The sequence below is a fragment of the Dermacentor andersoni genome, chromosome 3 (genome assembly GCF_023375885.2).
Source record: "Dermacentor andersoni chromosome 3, qqDerAnde1_hic_scaffold, whole genome shotgun sequence".
In the NCBI taxonomy this organism is placed as follows: Eukaryota; Metazoa; Arthropoda; class Arachnida; order Ixodida; family Ixodidae; genus Dermacentor; species Dermacentor andersoni.
In genome coordinates this window covers 79,296,824-79,315,337 of record NC_092816.1, presented here as the reverse complement: position 1 = coordinate 79,315,337, position 18,514 = coordinate 79,296,824, and the positions used below count along the sequence as shown (strand labels likewise).

Sequence of the window (18,514 nt, the reverse complement as noted above, 5' to 3'; positions counted from 1 at the left end):
GGCAAAAAATTAATTAAAGGGCACACATCTCAGGTGGTCGGTAGCATTCTTTCTGTGCTCCAATTTTTTAAACTCTACTGAGTTTTTTCAAGGATGTTGAACCCACTGCGCAAATTTCACTGACGCCGATCCAGCTGCGGGTGAAGGACCTTCGCAGCAACCGCAAGTAGCAGCAGCCATAGGTTATAGTGGTCACGTGATTGGCACTCAAGATGCCTCCAGTCGTTCGCTATAAAATAGGACGACTGCCTGGCTCCCATCACACTTCCCAAGGAGACCGGTGGCTTCTGAGCAGAATGACTTTATACAAGGTTCTGCGTTTGGCCGTCTTTGCTCTTGGTGTGCTGCACGCCATGTAAGTACTATCTTCCCAAAATTATATAGCTATGGACCCGTTAAATGCAATATCGAAAAACAAAAATATTTCAAAGAAGCTTTTATGCTAATGAAAAAGCGCTCATCTTTCCAACCCCATAGCATGAAATACCGTTAAATATTTCACAAAGCAAACTGAAATCGCTTGCCTTTAGACAAATACCCCACCATATAATATCATTTCTCTGAACGAAGGAAACATCCTTGTGTTGGACAAACGCTATGCAAGCACCTATGCGTATTTCGTGCACGTGCGCACAACTTGCATGACGTACTGAAACAAAATATTGCTCTCGCTTTTATTAGTTGCTTCATATGTCCACGCACAGCAGGCCACGCTCACCAATATTTAGAACGAAATATCCTTTGTGAGCAACAATACTTTCCTGTCATTATGCTATACCTTGCTCTAGCTACGAGAATGGGACTTGAATGGGAATATAAAGGCAAAGTAACTATTAGTGGAGGAGATATGCCCATCAGTCAGGCGGTGAATATAATCACTTGTGCCGTAATTTGGGGCCGACAGTTTACCTTACAGCGAAGAGAATCCGTCGAGGCAACTTGAGGTTCAAGTATACTGATGCTTTTCTGTGAGTATGAAACTAGGCTCTGTGATCAGCAATAAAAATATGCATTCTTTCGGGCAAACTAAGAAAACCGTGAAATAGTACAGCTTTCTTCCACCCAGCATATAAAATTGAGGCAATAAGCAGTAGTGCCGCAAATTTTTTATATTTGTGCCAACTAAGAATTCCATGACTATTCTGAGACAAAGGCGGTCATCGCTGACATGAGAAACAGAAAAAAGGCCTTTAGGCGAAAGCCTTAGATGGCTGAAGGGTCGAACAAAAATGGGGCTCAATACCTCGAGCTTTGGTGGAAGCCGCCCCCATGATCTTAGGTAAATTAAGGCGCCTTCAATTAGGATGTAGATAATTAAGGCACTCGAATCCGCCACCTCTGGTGTTACTTAAGGTTAAGGTAATTAAGGTGCTACCATGCCATATGAGCGACCATGTGTTGGTGGCACGAAAGATCATGGGTTCAAGTGCCTTGATTTACTCTACCCTAATTAAGGTAGAGTTAATAAGAGCACTCAAATCCACAAGCCTAAGTGTTAATTAAGACGAAGTTAATTAAGCAGCAGTTAATATATAATTAAATAAAGCACTTGAACCAACGACCTTTGGTAGGAGAAGAACCCTCGACTTTTGCTTGGATCTAACCTACGACATTTGCTGCTAATAACAGCAAAATAATTAACGTACACCTAATTTGTATATAGGTAATTAAGGCTCTCAAACTCACGAACTTTGGTGTCACCTAAGGTTAAGTATTTAAGGTGTGATCATCACATGGTGCAACCAACAAAGGTCGGGACTCGAATGCCTTAATTAACTCTTAGTTAATAAGATAGTGTTCATTATAGTGATCGGAAAAAACCACTATGAGTATAATTGAGGCTCAGGTAATTGAGATAACCTTAATTGAGGTACTCTAACTCACAACTTTTGGTGGGAGTCAGACCCTCGACCGTTGGTGGTAGTCGAACCCACAACTTACGGCGTTAATTACGGCGAAGTTAATTAAGGAGCACTTAATCAGGGTAGACTTAAATAAGGCACCCCAACCCACCAGCTTTGGAGGCAGAGAACAAGTAGTAGGAACAATGCGTTCGAACGAGAATGCCAAGGATTTTCATTAATGTCTCGTGAGTACACAGGCTTTCGCCTTCATCCTCTCTAGCGTATGCGAAAATGGCTGTCAACTTCTTGCATTACGTGCACAGCTGTTTACTGTATTGCGTTGCCTCGCCTTTAGCATCGATGCTTTAAATTGATATCGAGTTCATTATTACGCCACACATAAATAAATAACTAAACATGTTACACTCCTGTAACATGTGAAGGCGAAAGCCTGCTGCGAACATGGTAATGCATTAAGTTACACGGTCGTAGGGGTCACTCTTCTAGCAAGGCATAACAAGCCACAGTGTGAAGTAAACGTATGGCGCTATAGGTCGGCCTCCTCAACGCCACATACGAGCACCTAATACACTAACTGACGGTTGTTTCGTTCTTTGTTTCGTTCTCTTTTTCTTAGCGTCTTTATTTCTCTACTTCGTTTCCTCCTTTCTTTTTCTCTTTGTTGTTTTTCTTGGAACTTTCGTTCCATCTTTATTTCATTCGTTCCTTCCTTCGTTCTTCCGTTCGTTCGTTCTTTCTTTCCTTCGCTGCTTCATTCATATTCACCTATCGCATCTTTGCTTGCTTATGCGGGTAGGTGCAATCCCTGATGATGATATTTTTTGCAGCACTGATTTTTTGTGTCGCATAGACATAGGTATGAGCCATTGCAACGACCCACTTGAAGCTTTCTCTTCGATAATTATTTTCGGGTGTAGATGCTACTATATTGTTTCAGGCTCAGCGGTGATAGTTATTCTTTGTTAGATGCTAATAACCATAATATCTTTTTCAGGAATATTTGCGTTTGTAGATCGGCTGAGCAACCCACACCACCTGTGAACATTCAAGTGGAGATGTGTAATGGCACAGTAAGTATCCACACTTTCGGCATTACACCCACAGCTTTCACGCACCTTTAATTCACTTTTGCTCGCTGCCATTATATTCGGCATAAGTCATAACACGCCAGCGCAAACGTTTTCACACGCTGGCGAACATCAACTGTGTTTTGAAACTGTTCTGCCGGCGTGCTACGCACCAAAAAGGATTGTTTACTTTCCTAAGTTCAGCGTTGTAATGTCTCTTCTTTCCGCAGTATTTACGTCTCGATTTTTTTCGCTGGTGTATTGAAGTTTCCGTTAGTTACCCTTGAAGCAGTGCTTCATTATTTAGCATGGCTGCTGCGTTATTATAGAGTAAGTTGTTTTGGGCTCATTCCAAAAGCCGTTTCTGTTGGCTATGGTGTATACCACTGCAGGTGCCCGCTGTCCATAGCAGCTATAGACGGGAATGAGAAAAAAATCTCCGACTCCTGCCCTGATTGAATCGGGGCCCGTATCGTCGGAGTCAGCAAGTCTACGGCTGAGCTACACGAGTGCTTGCTAGAATGCGGCAGCAAAATGCTCTATAAACGCGTCCTAGCGCGCGAGGGGACACGCGATGTAGTATGTGCGCCACGTAGCGTCGATACGTGCACATTTGCATTACAGTCGCACGTTATTCCACCCCGTAAAGCGCCATGTAGCATATGCACAGGTAGCGGTAAAAGGCAGTGAGAGAAGGTTTCAGGAAGGAAAAAAATACGCAGATCCCCCGCACTGTGGGAATCGATGCAAGGGAAGCTTTGTCTCCTGGTTGCGTTCAATTGACGCTATTTGGCGGTGATATATTGACGGTGTATGACAGCCCTGAGGGGATGTTAAATGTCACCTTGGCTGTTCCACTTGTGTTTGTTGTCACTGCTCCACTCGACGCTGTATGCGAGCCTTCGTCTCCTCGGCACTAAGTGCACGCTTCGGCTCCAATACGGGTTGTAGCTTTGTAGCTCACAAAAGTACCTCCTCTCTCTCTCTATTCTCTCGTTAACATATTTCGCACCTCCTCCCTCTACTGTCGTTGCTGTTGCAGGAGAGTACGGAGACAAGCGTGCCAGCTCCTGCACTGCGTTTGTGAAAGTTCACGCCTATTACGGCGTCAAGAAGGCATTGTGCGCATGATATGCGGCGTAAATGCTGCCGCGAGCTTTTCGGGTCGTCTTTCCTTCCTGCCAATCTCCTGTCATGTACTACAGCGATAGCGTTAAGGGCCCCGTGTTGCAGAAAATCTGGTGTCAACGCCGGGGGAGTCGCTTGGCGAATAATCATTCTGAACCACAACCGCGCGGGCCATCCACGTGGCGCATACCTTGCTTAAATTATTTACAAAGTTAGTCCTCGGAATTTTGATAATGACAGCTGATAACCAAATGTCATGAAACAGAAAACCGGCAGCGCATGCCTTTGATGTCTTTGTAACATCGCCACCTCTAGCCACGCCCCAACGCGGGCCGCGTTAGTGGCGTGCGTCTTTACTACGTCCCTAATGGCTGGCGTTATCCGCATGCACTACCACAGCAGCAGCAGCAGCGCAAACTTCAAGAAAGAGGCAAGGAAAGCTTCGGTATCAAAACTCAGTGCCCATCCACTCTGTCAAGAAGCATGAAGCTGTGTATTTGGACCCTTTAATGACATAGTGCACCTCCACCGCAGCTCGGGCCGCGTTTGAATATCAAGTGGATCGGCACACGTATGGGGAACGCTAAACGCCTGTGTCACCTCCGCCGCAGGTCGGCTTGGCATTCCACTATCTTGGGGATTTTTTTCTACACGCGGACAGCATAGTGCGGAATGTAGCCCTTAACATCTACGCTGTAAACGAAGTTTACGGATATGTATACAAAAATTCTAGAAAAAGTACATATTGTGTACATAATCAAATTAAGCTGGCCTCATCGCCATCATTAGCATCTTGCCTTGCGATGTTAGATTCGCTTTGTGTAGCGTCTATACGTGCGCCCTTTTCCGTGTAGTTGCATATTATTAAATCAAGTGGCACGCCCCATAGCAGTGGCATAAGTAGCGGTACAAGGTACATAGAAAAGTCATAAGGAAAAGGTGTTATGGAGATATGTAAATATTGATTTAATTTAGAACATGTATTTAACGCCTGATTAGCTCAAGCAGGCTAGGTGACACTTGCCGCAGTCTCGTTTCAAAGGGAATGCCATTTAATTAACATCATGATCATTAACCTCGTGTCTTGACAGTTGACATTTGATGTGACATCCACGCCGCGTAGCGTTGACACGTACAAACTTTGCATAGCAGTTCTGTTATATTTCCCTACATGTAAGAGTCGCATGTGGCAATCACATTCTGTACGTAGCTGAGCCTAATTAACTCAAGCAGGCTAGGTGGCGTTCACAAATGATTTCGAACAGGATGATCGTAAACCATCGTCCTCATCATACTCAGCAACAACAGCAAAGTGGGGTGTCACGTGTCAAGGGATGTGACATGTGCGCCACATAGTCTGGATACCTCTGTTTACCCTTCGTTACACGTTATGGCGCCTCCTCGCAAGGTACCAACTGCTATTAACAAAACTTGTTACCATAACTAGTTGGTTCATGACTTAAAATCAAATGTTACGGCACTAAGCAGACGAGCACAAAGTGAGACAGAAACATGTGCGGGCGCCCGTACACATGTCGTTTGTTTCTCACTTAATGCTCGTCTGCTAAGCGCCGTAATTTTTGTTTTTAAGTTATCAACAGTGAATTGTAGAGCTACGCTCGCGGATGCAACCAGGCAACATCGGGCTGAGCACGCCGCTGTGCAGAGAGCAATTCTAAGAAGCCACATCATTATCCACCGCTCGCCGTCGATGCCGTGCGCATAGTTCAGAACTTTGGCTTCACGGCGAAGCCAAACGACGAGGCTTCGCCGTGAAGACCCTCTAGTGCGTGGTGCCGACAACAGAGCTCCTATGGAGCCGCTCCTCCAGCTTACGCTCTGTGGTGCGTGTGCCGCGTAGGCCTGTGACTTCTCCTTTATTTGATATTGTTACTGTCCATGTGGGCTGAAGAAGAAACAACTACTGTTTCCTTTTTAAAGGTTATATGTAGTAGCCCGTAATGGTCCTACGCGCTACTTGCACAAACTGCTCGGAAATTCGATGTCTTCTGAGACCGCGTGGTATTTTCATCCTTTGAGATTTGACTGGGCGTAGGTTTCGGTGAAAATTGACAATGTCCTGTTGGTCATAGAGTTATCACTACAACAACCTCCACCCTAATTGTTCCAGTTCATATTTTCTTATATGTATTGTGCTCGAACCAGTTTGACTGTAGCAATTTGTAGTCTGTTCTGTGTCGATAGTGTTTGTAAAACTAGCGGCTGTTGTTCAGATACTTCTTTATTAAAGTGCAGTTGTACTTTATACGTCTTTGAATGAGTCATAGTAACGGGTATTACAGAGTTGGTTAACGACTGTCGAGTATTATTCGTAATAAGGTGTTATAACGAAGTCGCCAGTGTTTATTCAATGTCCTCTCATGTTTGCGGCATCTTGATTCAAGCAAATTGGAAATGCTGAATAGGTTCTACTCATATCTAAGTGAATATTCAAAAAACATGCTTTTTTCTCAGCTCTTCATTAGATTATGCCTTCTAAACGCCGGCTGTTTTGATATCACATATTATATGTTGCTGCTTGCATTTTTTTGGATATCTAAGATTGGCACCATTGCTAGAGAGGAGAGAAGGAGTGCCAGTAGCATCAAACAGATCGAATGACCAGCCGCTTGATGCATCACTAAGATTTCCAGCTTCAACCAGTTTGCATGAATGGACTAATCCTTGATGGAATGTTTATACGCGTGAACCAGAAAAGAGGAAGTTGTACAGCTCCTTTTTATGAAACTGGAGTAGTGCTTCCATTGAGACTCCGCTAATGAATCTTAAAGATAAAATGCATTCCCTTAATACGGAACAGTAACGTTCATCATGTGCTCTACTTCCGGGAAAATTAAGCTCAAGGGTAAAACATGCTGTTTCGAATGCTTTGATTGCCAATATCAGACAATAGGTTAACATATGTGGTTTAGGATCTTTCGCTTACAAAGTTTATATTTCCTCCCAGCCTCTAACTAGAGCTAACAGCTCAGGACGTAATTACAAAACCAAAGAAATTCATGTTGTTATAAAAGAAATTGCGTGGACGCCATCCACAATTTTTGTCAACGCAATCGAATTATCGAACGCTCCAAGGAAGTTCTAACACTTGATAAAGGAATGGTGCGCTTGTCAAGATAAATTTGTTGTGCGGTGTTTAGCTAAAATTGCGGTGTTCTGCTTACCAAACCCAGGATCTGATTATGAGGCACGCCGTATTGAGGGACTATGGAATAATTTTGACAACGTGGGGTTCTTTAACGTTCACCTAAATCTAAGTACACGGATGTTTTCACATTTAATCCTCATCAACATGCGGCTGCCATGGTCCGGGTTTGGTCCCGTGATCACGTGCTTAGTTTAGTAGCCCAACACCATAGCCACTAAGCAACCACGGTGGGTAGTAAGTTTAGTTATGCAGAGGTTGTTTCATCGCGCAGTGCCATAGAGAACCAATCGCTTAACCAGCACGTCTCTTCCGGCGCTTATTTGAACAGCGCATGTATTTCAAAGGGCTCTAAAGGTTGGCGTTTGCCTAAACGTGTTCTTTGCATGCACGTGCCCTTTGCATTGGCGCGTTGGTTACGACAACTAACCATCGACAGGCGAGAAGAGGCAGAGGAGCCAAATAAAGTACAGGCGGGCAGGTATCGCGTTTATTGAATGCGAATCGAATACGAATGGTGTGTAACGATTGTCGAATAGTCAAATACAGAAGCGCTAATGTGTTTCAGGCGGAATACTTATTTCTTGATACGTAGGTACCAAGCGCAAACTGAATTGTGGTAATATACAGCTATCGCAGCCGATGACTCTGGTTTGAACGTAAGATCACTCTTTGTCACTAAAAACACTGCACAAATACCCTCTCAAATTCTTTAGAGATTGGTTGGAAACAAGTTTTCGAAGAAATAATGGCGGCTGTATAGAATGAAGCATGCCAAAAAACTTCATAGATAGTTGCAGAAAATCATCAGAAGTTGTATAATAATGTCTCAAGGACTTGTCTGTCGTAAACACATGTAGAGGGACCGTTACAAGGAAAACATCACCGGCCGTTGCGTAGGATGGCAAAAACGCTATACTACAGGCTACAAGTAAAGCTCACAGGTTGTCATGTAGAATGCTGCGCAAAACAGAACACAAAACTTGCAATATACATACTTTATCTACATGCCTCCCAATATTTTGGTGGTTGCCTCACGTCTCATAATTTGCAATAGCTTGTTTAGCAAACGAAAACCAGCAATGATGCAAAAATACCAAATAGTTATTTTTCGAATGCCAGTAAGAATAGTCAGCATGTAATAGCCAACTGGTATTTCAAACTTCGAATACTCGCCCACCCCCTGAAAAGAAGGTGCTCTCTAAAAATATAGCCATTTTAGGAAAGGAACAACTCCACAGCTGATCGACAACTTTGATATTTTTCTCCAGCATGAGCGCATTGTGCGAGTATTTCTGTGCTGCCAAAGCCAATGTTGCGAACATTAAAAAAGAACAACAGCTATGATATAGGTAGAGAAATGCTAGCCGCTGCTACCAAGGCAGCAATAGAGCCCGTTTTTTCGAGAACCGGCCACTAAGGTTGGCCTGTCAGTTATGCTTGTGGTAACTTTATCAGTTCCCTTTAACCGGAATTCAAAAAAAAATAGTGGCGAAGTTAAGCAACGATTTTCTTTTTGCATTCCTTTTATGCCAAACCAACCAATCATTATTGTGTTGCACAAATTGAGCGACAATACTGCGTAATCAATTGCTGTTTACCGAATGTCTACATTATTTGCAGTCAATATTATTATGCCGCCAAAATTACCATTAAAACCTGATTGCACCGTTCATTTATTCTCGCTAACATCACTTTGACGACAATCACGGGATCTAATGCTAATCGTTGCGAATGATTTGTTTACCGCAGCTTTCACTAAGTGAACGAAATGGTTTGTATTTTCAGTGTGAAGCGTCACGGAACGGCACATGTCCAGGCAACTGCACTTGCGTATGGTTAGCAGGTGAGCCAAAAGGTGTCTGCGTGTATATAGTTGACCCTGAAATATGGTGACTCAATCCTTCCATTGTGGAGACCTAGAAGAGAAATGCCTTGGCACTTCATTATAGAAGAATATTACAATGGAAATTCCCAGCAGCAGAATGACTGTACGAATAAATGTTTCACTACACAAAAAATAAACCTAGCACTGTGCGGGTCTTTTCAATTTATTAGAGGACGGACTCAAGTTACGCACCAACACACCTTGGCACAACAAATCTTTCATAGACAGGCATCCCGGAGACGTACAAAGGTGCTGATAAGCGCTGCGACTTTGTCTCCCTAGTATGCCCGAGTTCATCATCATCACCATCATCATCATTAGCCTGGTTACGCCCACTGCAGGGCAAAGGCCTCTCCCATACTTCTCCAACTACCCCAGTCATGTACTAATTGTGGCCATGTTGTCCCTGAAAACTTCTTAATCTCATCCGCCCACCTGGGTCTCTGGATACCTCCGCCAATCAAGGTCTCTGAATACCTCCTGTAAACACGCTGTGTATAGCATTGGAGAGATCATATCTCCCTGCCTGACGCCTTTCTTTATTGGGATTTTGTTGCTTTCTTTATGGAGGACTACTGTGGCTGTGGAGCCGCTATAAATAGTTCCTCACGGGTACACTAATATTCACACTCGAAGCCACACAAGGAATTTGGCAATCGCTTTCATTTACATCACGTGTTACACCTGCACTCTCGTATAACAGCTGAATTGCACATATCCTTCAACAGGGTACACGCATGCGTCATATCTAACTTCAGCAATGGTTTCAAAAATATGTTGGAGAACTACGGGAGGGCTCTGTTATCGCGAGAAAATCTACCTTTCCGTTGCGAACATAGCTTGTCTACACGCGCAGGTCGCCCATTAAGGCATCCGCCGTCTATCGTTCATAACAAGAGCCGCAAGATGCCTCTAGCAGCGCATCTCTGTGCACGCGAATAATGTTGGCCATGGTAATGAAAGCTTCCACTCCGCTGTGCATTAAGCACGTGTGGCTGGACTGCCTTTTCGAGTGGAGTGAAATGGTTTGCAAGTTCAGCGAAGAGCAAACACGCATGATTACACAAGCAGGAGAAATGCCTCCAGAGCAGTGCGTGTGCTGCAGCAAATTGATGATGGCCTTATCTGGTAAAGAAACGTGATTTTGGAATCATGCGCCGCAGCCGACAGTGGTTAAGGATTTTTAACCTGTTGATGATTATTTCTTTATTTAGGCAAACTTTTCGGCTGCTTGGTTGCACACGTGTATAAATATTGCATGCTTACCAATCAGTTGCTACTTGGAAGTAACCGCTTGTGCCGTCTCCTTTTCGTCACCATGTTACCTCGCACACCATACAGGCTAATTAAGGAACATCAACTAGCTCAGGTAGCGACCGTGCTAAGTTTTCAGCCAGTTCCCTACTGACCAGTGCATAGATAAAGCAGCTGAGCAAGAAAGCTTTAGCATGCTCACAGTGCGTACCCTCACAAGGCTCTAGTGAGCTGCGACAGGCAGATCGCGGTAATTGCTTCGCCTAGCAGTTGATTGAACGGAGGGCGAACGATGCGGGTACTTTGTTTCGTCGTGTCTGCTGCCGCATGCAGCCCGTGTCACTGGAGACCTTCTGAACCTCGCACGAGCGGTGCATGTATCGTCAATCGGAGGGCAATAATCAGTAAAATTTTGCACCCAAAAGAGTGTAAAAAGGCTTATATAGGTGCTTAGACCCTTGCTTACATCCTTTCACACCTTTTCGTCATTGATTTGCAATACTACACCCTTTCGATAAGCTGCTTACATCGTTAGCACCTAGAAATTGTAACCAATTGTGTTTCTTTATGCTTAAGAAGGGTGCAAGTGACATCACATATCCAAGGAAACTGATTTTAGGTTTTATAGAATTTTTAACAATAGCCCGTTGCAGATAACGCACTTCCTTTCCTTGAGATGGCTTCTTCTGGGAGGCAGAGACTACTTACACGAGAAATCAAAATATATGGTCAACTAATTAGGAAAAATCCTCCAGTTCCCTTTCGAATTAGCTATCTTACGCTACATATTGCAATTTAGGTTTGTAGCCGGCGAGCTTGCAAGAGAACAGACTTGTGTGCTAGTTGGCACGGCGTGACTTCAAGCAAGGTAAATCTGATAACGACTGGTCCTCCAGCTGCACACTGCTTGCGTTGTGGCAGTAAACCCTTGTTGGACAAACCATAAGTGATATTAGAAGTCCAGATCTAGTGACTAGGTAGACCATCGGGGATTCCAAATGATTAGGAACGATAACTCTAAGTTGCTCATCTGTCTTGCTGCCAAAAAAAAAGAAATCCTGTTCCTATCGCGGTAGCGGCTTATGGCCAATCATTTTGCCGAAAAGAAATCTATGTTGCAACGGTCGCCTTGTTTTGCTTCCTGTTGTACTACGGTGCATATGGGGTACCCATGCGCAATAAAAGTTCAGTTGTCAGTAGCGTTGTGTCTTCGTTGTCTTCTGTTGTTCTACGTCACATGTTGAGCCTTGGCTGAAGTTATCAAGCATACAAGGCGCATTCACAAGTATGGAATTTCCAGAATGACGCCACTTTGGAGATATGTGCCCCCAAACTTGCCCTAAATATTCAGTGCAGCATTTACTTATCAAAACCACAAAATCAACTGCAATGCCCACGTATTTTGTTCCCCACTTTGGCAAACAATATCTCGAAACTGATGTGATCTTGGAAATTAGTTTCAAGTGGATACGTCTTGGAAGCTCACCCGTTACAATTCCTAAATTACCATATGTGCCGTAACACAATTATTGAGAAGTTCATTGTTAAACATTTGCTAATTATTCGAATAGGCGTTTAAATTTTTCGTACTAGTAAGGTCTGCCTCTTCTAATAATTAGGCTTCAATAATCGAACATGAAATTTTATGTTGGGCCAACATAAAGTTAGGGGTGGGCCAACCTGAGACTTAAGGATGTGCCAATTGAGATATGGTGGTGGGAGAAGTGGAATATTAGGCATAAACAACTTGCATTTGTGGGCCGGCCAACTGGAAATTTTGGAGGGGACCAAACTCAATTTGGGGGTGGGGTGACTGAAATTTGGAAATCGGTCAACTCTAAATAAGTTGGCAGTGCAACTTGGAATATGGGGGTTGGCCAACTTGAAATTTGGGGATGGGATGACCAAAATTTGAGAGTGGGTCAACTTCGAATTTGGGGGCAGGCCAAATTGAATTTTGAGGGTGAACCAACTTAATATTGTCAGTTGGCTGATACAAATTTATGGCTGCATCAACTGATATTTGGCAGTGGGACAACTTGAAATTTGGTGGTGAGTCAGCTTGAAGTATGTGGGTGGGCCAACTTCAAGTTTGGAGGTCGGCCAACTTGAAATTTGGTTGTGGGTGAACGGAAATTTGGAGTGGGCAAACTGAAATTTAGCAATATGATTTTGCATACTCAAACTCCAGTAGAGGTTCTGCATGCTTCATCTCTCAAAATAGAATAAAAATTGTTTTGCTACTTTTGCTCGCCTGTTAATGAACTTCTGTTGAGATATTATGGTTGGTCTTCTAGATCATTTACAATTTACGCAGTTTGGTTCACCCGCCGTGGTTGCTCAGTGGCTATGGTTTTAGGCTGCTGAGCACGAGGTCGTGGGATCGAATGCCGGCCACGGCGGCCGCATTTCAATGGGGGCGAAATGCGAAAACACTCGTGCACTTATATTTAGGTACACGTTAAAAAAACCCAGGTGGTCGAAATTTCCGAAGTCCTCCACTACGGCGTGCCTCATAATCAGAAAGTGGTTTTGGCACGTAAAACCCCATAATTAAATTTTTTTAGTTTCTTTCAAAGAAAAGAGACCCGAAGTTACGTCTGTTTATGGGGCACGCAAATTCATACCGAAACGACGCTAACCAAAACTTGTTTCGCACCTGTCGGCCGCTGCGGAAGGCAATCACTCTGGTATAGTTGTCGCGTGTTCCAGAAAAGTGGAAAACATGCAGCAAGCTTCCTGGAATGGCTGCTATTGCAGCTGCCAATAGGTAAGGAATTACCTTTACCTTGCTTGGCAGCAGCTTTATCCGCAAGCTTTTTTGCTGAATAATTAGGCAAATATCTCTTCCAACTTTTGTAAGGAACAACTCAGAATATCAGGTTTGGTGTTTCTGCCAAACTTCAATAAGCGGAAAGCAGCTGTAACTCCCAAAAATTTGTTTGTATGATCTTTAAAGGAAAGTGCATGTCCCGCCCTGCATAAGCAGATAACACTCGGCTTAGAATGAATGCCGCTCGTAAGTAGCATATGAAACTGTGAGTTTGTTTCCAGCAGCTGCTGCTGCATAAAGCCAGTTTCATTCAGAACAGCAAGCAGTGCATCACCCACGACGCTCACGGCTGCCGACTGCTGTACGCCCTCCCCCACCACCGTGTCCCTCTACGGCCAGATTGTTGATACGCACATTTCATTTCTTCTGCTAAGTGGCATATAATTAGTGTCCTTGCATCTGCAGTTTGAAGCAGGGATCTTACTTGGTAATGTCTAATATGGTATTACAGTGTCCGCGACATAACTGCACCTTCATGACCGGAGTGCGCAAAACGTGGTTTGCGAGTGTCTCTGCGTCGTCTGCTCATGCTGTTCATGTACTCAGAAATCAGTGCTGGCAGCTATTGACTGTGCGAAGGCTCATTTCAATCCAATCCAACCATATTTAGGTCCATAATGCGCAAAAACACGGTCACAACGAGTGGAACATTGCTGGAGCGAATTTCCGGCGTTCGTTTGGTTCAGAAAGCGTACTGGTATGTTCTGCTTGGCATGCTACCTTTGTTACCGGACTGCCCCTCCGTAAGCAAAGTAATCTCGTTGGTGCGTTGTTTGCTACCCGTCCACGTTCTACAGATCTAACGGCCGTACAATATTGACACGTGTACTTGTCTTTTCCGGCTGGCCGCTTTTCACCGCCTAACAAATTTTTTTCGCACAGCGTAGGACGCCCCTGCATGCATCGGAAGTTTCTGGAATGTTAGCGATAGTTACATCCGCTGTCTGTCACCGAACGTTGTGTAATCTGTTTGCATGTATGCGCGACGCGAATAGTGTATAACGTTGTGGAAAACACACGGGTCCCAGCGATTACTCTGCAACATTCGACGACTGATGTACAAAAGCCTAGGTGATCAGACCTAAGTGACCCGCTGATCAGATTTTCGGCGATCGCCGAGCGTGTTCGCCGCTATTGTTGTTCCTTGAGTGGAGCCTGCTTTTGAGGGCACAAGTTTGCCCAATAAAACGCTAGTTTCATTAATCAAAGTTTTGTTGCCTTCTTAATCGTCACTGCTACGTGACATCTGGTGGAGGTGCTTTACATTCATGCACCGGACGCCCTCGACAAGCTGCAATCCAAGCCCGGACCCCAAAGACAACATCAACGTCGTCCCGTAACATCGAGCAAGCCGCCGGCTGCAGCAGCTGCCCCCTGAACACGGGCTTCTACCAGAGACGACCAAAATGATTGTCCAGAGACGACCAAGAAGAAAGCCCCGATGGCAGCCGCAGTGGCCCCAATAGTTCTGCAGCAGCCCAGGGAGCCACCGGCGTTCTGCGGTTCCACATTTAAGGACCCGGAAAGCTGCCTGGAGACGTATGAGAGGGTGGCTACGTTTAACAGCTGGAACAGTGACCTCAAGCTGCGACATGGCTATTTCGATCCCAATGGAAGATGCGGCCAGTATATGGTTCGAGAACCAAGAAGCCACCTTAACGACGTGGGACCTGTTTCAAACCGGCTTCCTGCAAACATTCATAAACGTCGTGCGTAAAGAGCGGGCCCAAGCGCTACTGGAAACCCGAGTACAGCTTCCCCATGAGACCATAGCGATCTTCACGTAGGAGATGGGCCGTCTTTTCTGGCACGCCAACCCAGAAATGTTGGAGGAGGAAAACGTCCGCTTCCTGATGCGGGGCGTGAAGCAAGACCTTTTCGCCGGACTGATTCACAACCCGCCGAAGACCATAGCTGACTTTTCTGCAGAGGCATTGACGATCGAGAAAACTCTGGAAATTCGCCCCCGGCAATATAACCGCCAGGTGCTCACGCCGCAGTACGCCATCAAAGGACTGGGTTCCGAGCACCTTCAAGAGACATCAGAACCATTGTGCGCACAGAGCTGCGCAAGGTATTGCCTTCGTTGCAGCCTCAAGTGGCCTCGATCCCCGACATCGTGAAAGATCAGGTTGAGCGATCGCTTGGAGTTCCTGAGGTGGAACCTCAACTACCGCAACCTCAGCCAGAAGCGATGATCTGCGCCGCCGTTGCACGCCATCAAAGTCGCCGTCCGCGACCGCGCCAGGGCCTTGTAACGCCGCGATTCCGTCCTCCGCCGCCGCCACCACCCTTCGCCCAGTGCACCTACGCGAGGAAGACGGACATTTCGCGAGCCCCCGACCCCCGCCCGCTCTTCTATCACTCCGGAGAAGCCGGCCATGTGTACCGCCGGTACCCATACCGCGACATGGGACTGAGAGGGTTCGCCGTCAACGCGCTGCCTCCATAGCATGGGGAGCGCCCACGTGACATCGACGATTACCTAGGCCCCATTCAGTGCCGCTTTCGACAACCGTCCCGTTCCCCGTCACCAGGCGGCTACCTGTCGCCGCGACGACGACCACACACTGGTCCAGCGCGGCATCCGTCCAGCAGCCCATATCCGGAAAACCAAAAGCAGCAACGGATGGAGGTGCGGATGCTGTTAGTCGAAATGACGAAGATCCTCCGCCGGCGACAAAGACGCCGAAAAGACTATCTCGACGAAATAACAACAATGACACACCGCTGTTCCGACGAAGTCTGGCAGCAAAGAATACGCCGATGAAAGATAACCTGACGACGCGACGTTCCAGTCACAGGTCAACGCGATGCAGCCGCAATCCAATATAAAGACCTAACTGTAACGCAAGACAAAGAAACACCAACCTCGACGTGCTTCTCGACGCCCACGCAGTCACCGCCTTAGTAGACACAGGAGCGGTTTCCTCCGCCATCGTAGCCCAGTTGAATAAATTAAGACTTCATGGGAAGGCCCTCAAATTCGGACAGCTGGAGGACACCTCATAACGCCGACTGGAATCGGCAAGGCAGAAATTACCGTTCATGACCGGAATTACCCTGCCACCTTCGTTATCCACCACCAGTGTTCACGAGACGTCTGTCTCGGCATGGACTTCCTCAACCCACACGGCGCAGTCATCGACCTGAAGTCAACATCGATAACGCTGTCAGAAGATGAAGCGTCACCGCTGCAGAGCTCTCTTGGTCACCAAGCCTTGAGTGCGTTCGAGGACCGAGTGAGCATCCCACTGCGCTCAAGCATTATCATTTCTGTCGGCACCGAAACGCCCGCTCACGTAGAAGGCGCCATAGAGGGGTACCAACATCTGCTACTCGACCGTGAAATTTGTGTGGCAAGAGGGATCACTGCACGGCATGGAGGAAAAAGGAAGGCGTTGCTGACAAATTTCAGCCAGAATTTCAAGCACATCAACAAAGGCACGACAGTCGCGTCATCATCATCCCCATCAGCCTTGTTACGCCCACTGCAGGGCAAAGGCCTCTCCTATACTTCTACAACAACCCCGGTCATGTACTAATCGTGGCCATGTCGTCCCTGCAAACTTCTAAATCTCATCCGCCCACCTAACTTTCTGCCGCCCCCTGCTACGCTTCCCTTCCCTTGGAATGCAGTCCGTAACCATTAATGACCATCGGTTATGTTCCCTCCTCATTACATGTCCTGCCCATGCCCATTTCTTTTTCTTGATTTCAACTAAGATGTCATTAACTCGCGTTTTTTCCCTCACCCAATCTGCTCTTTTGTTATCCCTTACGTTACACCTATCATTATTCTTTCCATAGCTCGTTGCGTCGTCCTCAATTTAAGCAGACCCTTTCCGTAAGCCTCCAGGTTGCTGCCCCGTAGGTGAGCACTGGTAAGACACAGCTATTGTACACTTTTCTCTTGAGGGATAATGGCAACCTGCTGTTTATGATCTTAGAATGCCTGCCAAACGCACACCAGCCCATTCTCATTCTTCTGATTATTTCCGTCTCATGATCCGGATCCGCGGTCACTACCTGCCCTAAGTAGATGTATTCCCTTACCACTTCCAGTGCCTCGTTACCTATTGTAAATTGCTGTTCTCTTCCGAGACTCTTAAATATTACTTTAGTTTTCTGCAGATTAATTTTTAGACCCACTCTTCTCTTTTGCCCCTCCAGGTCAGTAAGCATGCATTGCAATTGGTCCCATGAGTTACTAAGCAAGGTAATATCAGCCAATCGCAAGTTACTAAGGTATTCCCCATTAACTCTTACCCAAGTTCTTCCCAATCCAGGTCTCAGAATACCTCCTGTAAGCACGCTGTGAATAGCATTGCAGAGATCGTATCTCCCTGCCTGACGCCTTCTTTTATTGGGATTTTGTTGCTTTCTTTATGGAGAACTACGGTGGCTGTGGAGCCGCTGTAGATATCTTTCAGTAGTTTTACATACGGCTCGTCTACACCCTGATTACGTAATGCCTCCATGACTGCTGAGGTTTCGACACAGTCAAACGCTTTCTCGTAATCAATGAAAGCTATAAATAAGGGTTGGTTACATTCCGCACATTTCTCTATCACCTGATTGATAGTGTGAATATGGGGCGCTATAACGTAAAACTATTCCAAACTTTTCTATTCCAATTCTGCTATCAGCCCTCCACGATTGGTCAAAAACTTTTTTCGACCACCCCCATTTCACCTGTCTGTCACGCGACGTCACGAATACCGCGATACCTCCCCATTTGATATGATGTGTACACACTGATCATGCATGATTTGACATAAAAAAGAAAAACAGTTATTTCTGATTCGACCCCTTTTCGCCTTTAGCCCTCGGCGATTGGTAAAAAGTTTTCGGGCTGCACCCACTTCATCTGCCTGTCACGTGACGTCACAAAACCGCAAGAACTCACCGCGTCAAAGTGACGTGTGCGCGATAAAGATGCATTAATATGCCGAACAAAACTGAAATTTCTTCTTAATAGCCGCAGGCTGCCCCGTCCGAAAGGAATAGAAGATGGCTACCGTCGATCGCTCAGACGCTGGCTACTCGCACCTGCCGGAGAGCATGGGTGTATTTGCGTAGAATAAAACTTCTTGCGTGGCCGTGTAACGTTTTCGAGCACTTTCGGCACGTTTACCCCCTCATTCTGCCAACTCTTCGTTGCTGAGGGTCCGTTTTAGCGTCATTCTAGAGCTTCCGTTGCATGCCGCCGCGATTTTCGACCAGCCACCGCAAGCTAAGTAAGGGAAAGCCGACCAATCGTAGACGCCGGCACCACCCTCTTCATCCGGTTATCGACTTTCAGTGCAGTGG

The 18,514-nt window shown here is 45.8% G+C and overlaps 1 long non-coding RNA gene across 1 annotated transcript; it reads left to right on the top strand.

Moving 5' to 3' along the window:
- Positions 1 to 245: 245 nt before the first annotated feature.
- LOC126542811 (uncharacterized) lies at positions 246 to 9,251 on the top strand. The gene is made up of 3 exons (XR_011893013.1): positions 246 to 355; positions 2,860 to 2,935; positions 9,015 to 9,251. It is a non-coding gene; the product is annotated as an uncharacterized lncRNA (long non-coding RNA).
- Positions 9,252 to 18,514: the final 9,263 nt, after the last annotated feature.